Here is a 6,000-nt window from a genome sequence, read left to right as displayed (position 1 = left end):
CTTGGGGCAGAAAGCTGTTGCATCTCTCTCTCCACCTTGAGGGAGTGGGTAAATTTTATGAGCTTACAGTGTACAGTTCCCTGTGCACTGCAAGATGGTATAATTTTGGGTTCACCCTTCAAAGGGGTGTGCGTGCCTTAGCAACTGTGAGTTGCCTTAGCTGAGCCTTCCCGTGCAGAACTGATCTCGGTGTCTGTGTGTGAAGCCGCAGCTACTTGTGATAAGAGCTTGGCAACTTATCACAGTACCACAGTGTGAAAGGGAGCTCAGGCTGATGGGTTAGGCAGGCTCACTGGTACTGCAGTTGCAAGTGGCACCCTGCGGGGAACCCATCACACCCTCTATTACCAAATATTTGTTCCTCATGAAGGTACTTACAGACTGTAATCAAATCACCTGTTTTAAGTGAGATATGCCCAGATGATCCAACAGATGAATGACACCCCTGTGATAATGCAGTTCTGGCAGGACCCAACTGAGAGTGCCAATTCAGGATCAATTGCTTAAACAGGGCAGTTACAGCTCTAGGCTGTGGTTTTTCCACCTCTAAGGCAAGGCAAACCAAACCATCCAGACAAAGAGGACTTTGGTTTCACCCCACTGGCTAACCACCAGTCACACAAGCAATTCCCTTAGACACTTCAGTCTCCCAGTATCACCACCAGTCCTACTCGTCCTGGGGCTGAATGGTTATGAAAACCAACACCCCAATAAAAGAAAACGGTTCTCTTGATCCCAAAGAATCAAGCCCCAGACCCAGGTCAATATACACATCAGATCTTACCCACAAATCTAAAATCTAAAGGTTTATTCATAAAGGGAAAGTAGAGATGAGAGCTAGAATTGGTTAAATGGAATCAATTACATACAGTAATGGCAAAGTTCTTAGTTCAGGCTTGTAGCGCTGATGGAATAAACTGCAGGTTTAAATCAAGTCTCTGGAGAACATCCCCCGCTGGGATGGGTCATTCAGTCCCTTATGTAGAGCTTCAGTTTGTAGCAAAGTCCCTCCAGAGGTAAGAAGCAGGACTGAAGACAAGATGGAGATGAGGCATCAGCCTTATATAGGCTCTTCCATGTGTAGGAACCTCTTTGTTCTTACCGTGGAAAATTGCAGCAAAATGGAGTCTGCAGTCACATGGGCAAGTCCCTGCACACTCTGCTGAGTTACAAGGCTTATCTGCCTCTTCTCAATGGGTCAATTGTGTAGCTGATGGTCCTTAATGGGCCATCAAGCAGGCTAGGCAGAGCTAACACCAACTCATCTGGGATTTTTTCCAGAAATACAGCACAAATTTGAAATACAGACAGTATACAGCCAATACTCATAACTTCAACTACAAAATGATACAGACAGCATAATCATAACCAGCAACTCATAACCTGGTCTTGGACACCTTATATGACTCCCTTACATAAGATTTGGTTGCAAACAATGTTCTATATGGTCCCAGTTTATATCAATAACATCACAACCCCATGCTGCAGAGAAAGGTGAAAAATTCCTGAGGGCCCAACCAGTCTGACCTGGGGGGAAAATCCTTCCCAACTCCAAATCAGGTGACCAGTAAGACCCTTAGCATGTGAACAAGGCACACCAGTCAGGCATCTAAAAAGAGGATTCATTGTACCAGTTCAGAGCACCAGTCCATCCTGTCTGGTGTCCTGTCTCCAACTGTGGCCATCTTTGGTGTTTCATAGAAATATGGGAGAAACAAAACAGAATATATCTCTCTAGTTGTACAGTGAAGGAAAAATTCCTTCTTGACTGCTGCTAGTGACCAGGTAAAACTCTGAAGCATCAGATTAGATTAGTCATCTTTATGCAGAGTTGCAGATATTAGCATACTGAGTGCTATGTAGGCAAACCCATGAAAGAAAGAGTTGAATGGGAATCATAGAGTCACAGATTCCAAGGCCAGAATAGCCCACCAGAAGCATCCCGCATGAGCTCCCATACACAGTCTGCAGAATTGTACACGTGCTTCCATATCAAGTCATGGAATTGTTCAACTATGTAAAACTTATTGAGAAGATGGAAAACTTCTCAATAATTTAATACAGTATGTCTTTTTTTATACCAGGTTTGAAAAGTATTAATGAAAATTATCAGTTTAGATGAGAATTTTTATATCAGGGAAGAAATTATTAGATGACAATAATAAGTTTAATTGAAGACTGAAACAGTGAACAAGGGCTGTCTTAAGTCTAAACAGTCAGGAGGTCTTCGATAGGGTAGAGTGGGTTTTTCTTTCTAACCACATTGAAAAAATCAGATCTGGATTTTTTTAAACTAACATTTTCTTCATATAGTTGCATTTACAACATTATTCAAATCAGAGCCAATATGATGTTCTTGAGCTCCAGTTAAAAGTTAGTTTTATACAGTTGCAGACTCTTTTCAAAAGCAAATATAAATGGCAAAAATCCAGACAACTGGAACACTCAATAACCAAAAACAACGAGGAGTACTTGTGTCACCTTAGAGGCTAATGCATTTATTTGGGTAGCTTATGCCCAAATAAATGCGTTAGTTTCTAAGGTGCCACAAGGACTCCTCCTTGTTTTTGCTGATACAGACTAACACAACTACCCCTCTGAAACTAGTAGGACTGTAGTGGTAACTTTGGCACCTATGGGGTTAGGTGGAAGCTGAGCAATTGTTTTGATAATGTTCCTAAAGAAGCAGTTAGGTGTCTAAGTACTTTTGTGGATCTAACTCTAAGGGCTTGATTCAACATCCATCGAAGTTAATAGAAATTCTCTCACCGAGTTCAGTGGGCTTTGGATAAGGCCCTAGTTGACTTTGCAGGGAAGACGGGCTGTACAGCTAAACTAACTATACACAAAGCAGTGTACACACTGTCATAAGCAGATTGTTAAGGGTTAATGTCTCTTGTACCTGTAAAGAGTTACAAGCAGGGAACTGGACACCTGACCAGAAGACCAATCAGAAGACAAGATACTTTTAAATTTGGGCGGAGGGAAACTTTTGTGTGTGTTCTTTGTGTGTTGTGTGTTCTTCTCTCGGAGGGTCTGAGAGAGACCAGACATTATTACAGGCTCTCTAAGTTTCTTTTCATATAGTAAGTAAAAACAGGCGGTTTAGGCTTTTTGATTGTTTTTACTCTATTTGCAATTGTGGATCTGGCTGGTTAACTTTTATATGTGTAGTTGCTGGGAATATTCTGATTTGTACTGGTACTGGGGGGAAAGTCTCTTTCTGGTGTCTGTAAGCTGTAGGACCCTGTAAGATTTACATCTTGAAGTTACAGAGATAATTCTTTACTTTTTCCTTCCTTTTATTAAAATATTTCTTTTTTTTTTTTTGAGAACCTGATTGATTTTTTCTTCCTTGTTTCCCTTGTGTTATTCCAGGGGATTGGGATACTCACCGGGACGGGTGGGGGGGAGACAGGAGGGAGAGAGATAGAATCTCTCTTTGCTTTCCTTGAATCTGTTTGCCTCTTGGTGGAAGGGAAGGGAGATGCTTCTCTGTATGGTGATTTAGAGGTTAGATCAATATCTCTCAGGATAGCCCAGGGAGGGAAATTCTGAGAGGGGGAAAGGTGGGGGAATGGTTTATTTCTCCTTGTTTTAAGAACCCAAGGGATCTGGGTTCTTGGGGTCCCCAGGGAAAGTTGGGGAGGTCAGAGTGCCCCAAACCACTATATTTTTTGGTGGTGGCAGTGCTATCAAATCTAAGCTGGTAATTAAACTTAGAGGATTCAGGTGCTAGTATCTCATTTTCTGAACTCTAAGGTTCAGATCTGAGAAGGAATGCTGTGATACACACTCAATGTAAACAAAGTGAAAAAAAGAGGAAAAAAATTTCTCTTTTCCTTGCAAGTTACAGTCATTGTAGTTGTTATGGGCCTGATCCTGAGGTCAATGAGAATCTTTCCACTGCCTCCAACCGATCAGGCTTTGTTTTAATTAATAGAAAAAAAATGGAAGCCATTTAGGGTACATACCCTCTGCTCCTCCATTCAGGCACACACTTTACCATTACCATAACTGCACCCCAGTCCACACCCCCTCTGTCATAACTCTGCCCCCCAACCCACCTTTTTCCATACACCCCATTACCAATCTACCCTTTCCTAATCCTCTGTTTGATGTAGTTGTGTGTTGTGTTGAGACAGGGTAACTTGATAAAGCGAGTGATAGGCAGCTGACATTGCAAGGAGGACATAGTTATGGCTGCAGTGCATGGACTGTGGTGTACAGCTGTTTTGGCAATAATTAAGTGAGTGTCTGTGGGAAGAGTACAGGATATGTACTATTAGGTGTCAGAGCCATTCGTTTTCTTGCTTTTGTGGTTTTGTGTCAGATATACTATGTGTGTAGAGCTTTGTTACTGATTCATAACAAAGCTTTTTGCATACCGATTTTCTATTTTTTTATTGTTTAAATGAAGAATGGGCCTTTCAAGTGTGAGGTGGCTTGGGGGCAAACTGAGAAGTAAAAATGCAGCTCTATATAAACCTTCTTCCATTATGTGTATCTGCTCATGAAACTCTTCTCTTTTATGCCTGAAATGGAACATAAAATCCTTCCCAACCGTAGTATAAAATCTTACAGAAAAGCATGGCTTCTGAAGTTCTGAGGAAGAAAGGCTTAGGCTTATACCAGCACACAAAGTTTATGTGTCAGCAGTCCTTGGCACAATGATTATCATAACTGAAAGTTAAAGGCTAACATTAACCCTAAATCTAGATTATTTCTTTTCAAAAACTACTCACTGAACCAGACCTAGTAAGGACACACACGTCTACCAAGTTTTGTGCAGATAGACAATATTTTTTCAAAAAGATATCGGCCAACAATGAAACATCAGATTACCCAGGAAATAAGTCAGTCAGAACTCATTTTCAGAGACTTCCTACTGAAAATGTATGAAGATAAAAAGAAATAAAACGAAAGCTATACAGAAAATTCAAAGAGCACAGAAAATATATCTACAGGCCACCTACTTTTAGAGAAAAACAGGAATTTATGCCCTATTTTAGAACTCAATCTTAACTATAGGGCCACTACCATGAGTAACCATAATATAGATAAAACATTTTCCGATAGGAATTTGATTTTTTTTAAAGTTGGCAGTGCACCTTTAACATAGACAGATGTGTATTTTTAATACATGTGTGCTTAGCAAAAGTACAATAAAGGCACATTTTTCTAGAACACAAGAGATTCAGATCAAAACAGATAATGGTTTCCTTCATCTTTGTTCCACTATATGAAGACTTCATGCTGGTGGTGGTTTTATTCAGACTGTTGCAAAGTTCATGCAACCCTGGAAGCATTACTCATTTTAGGCTAAATTTACTACTTGGGGTAAATTTACTGAAGCCAAGGAAGTTCCACCAAATATGAATTTGGCCTTCAGTTTTCAGTATGGAGTGGAAGGACCTAAAGTGAAACATTTCAGAGGGTGAGGCAATACTGAAATGCTTTTGCAATAACCTGTGCCAGATGACTGCTGTTTTTTTTTAACTTGGCAGCTTGCTTTCATTTATTGTGAGTACATCAACAGAAGGCATTTTTTCACTTTCTTCAGGTAGAAAATGAAGTCAGATATTACATATTTGTCTTTTATAGTACTATTCATCTATTATCCTTCTGTCTGATATACATAACATCATAGCAGTCAGAGATAGAAAATATTTATCAGGTCATTTTATTCCTCTGCCTGAATAGGATTGGTCCCTACAACAGTGTAATTTTAAATTACCCAAGTGGTGGGGTTTCTACCATTTCCCTTTGGAGACTATTCTACAATCGAATAATTCTGATTGTTAGAACTAGTCATTCAGACTAAATTTATTTCAGTTGGAATTAGTGGTATTTTTTTCTGTCGTTTTATGTATCATTGAAGTGTAGTGGCTATGGCTTTGTTTATAAATATTTCCCTGGCATAGTTATTTCATCCTCCAAAGTACTTTTACCTAACGTTTGCATAATTCTGTTATGATCAGCCACGGTGTGGTTGTTGAA

The sequence above is a fragment of the Gopherus flavomarginatus genome, chromosome 2 (assembly GCF_025201925.1).
Source record: "Gopherus flavomarginatus isolate rGopFla2 chromosome 2, rGopFla2.mat.asm, whole genome shotgun sequence".
NCBI classification, from domain to species: Eukaryota; Metazoa; Chordata; order Testudines; family Testudinidae; genus Gopherus; species Gopherus flavomarginatus.
This window is presented reverse-complemented; position numbering follows the sequence as displayed.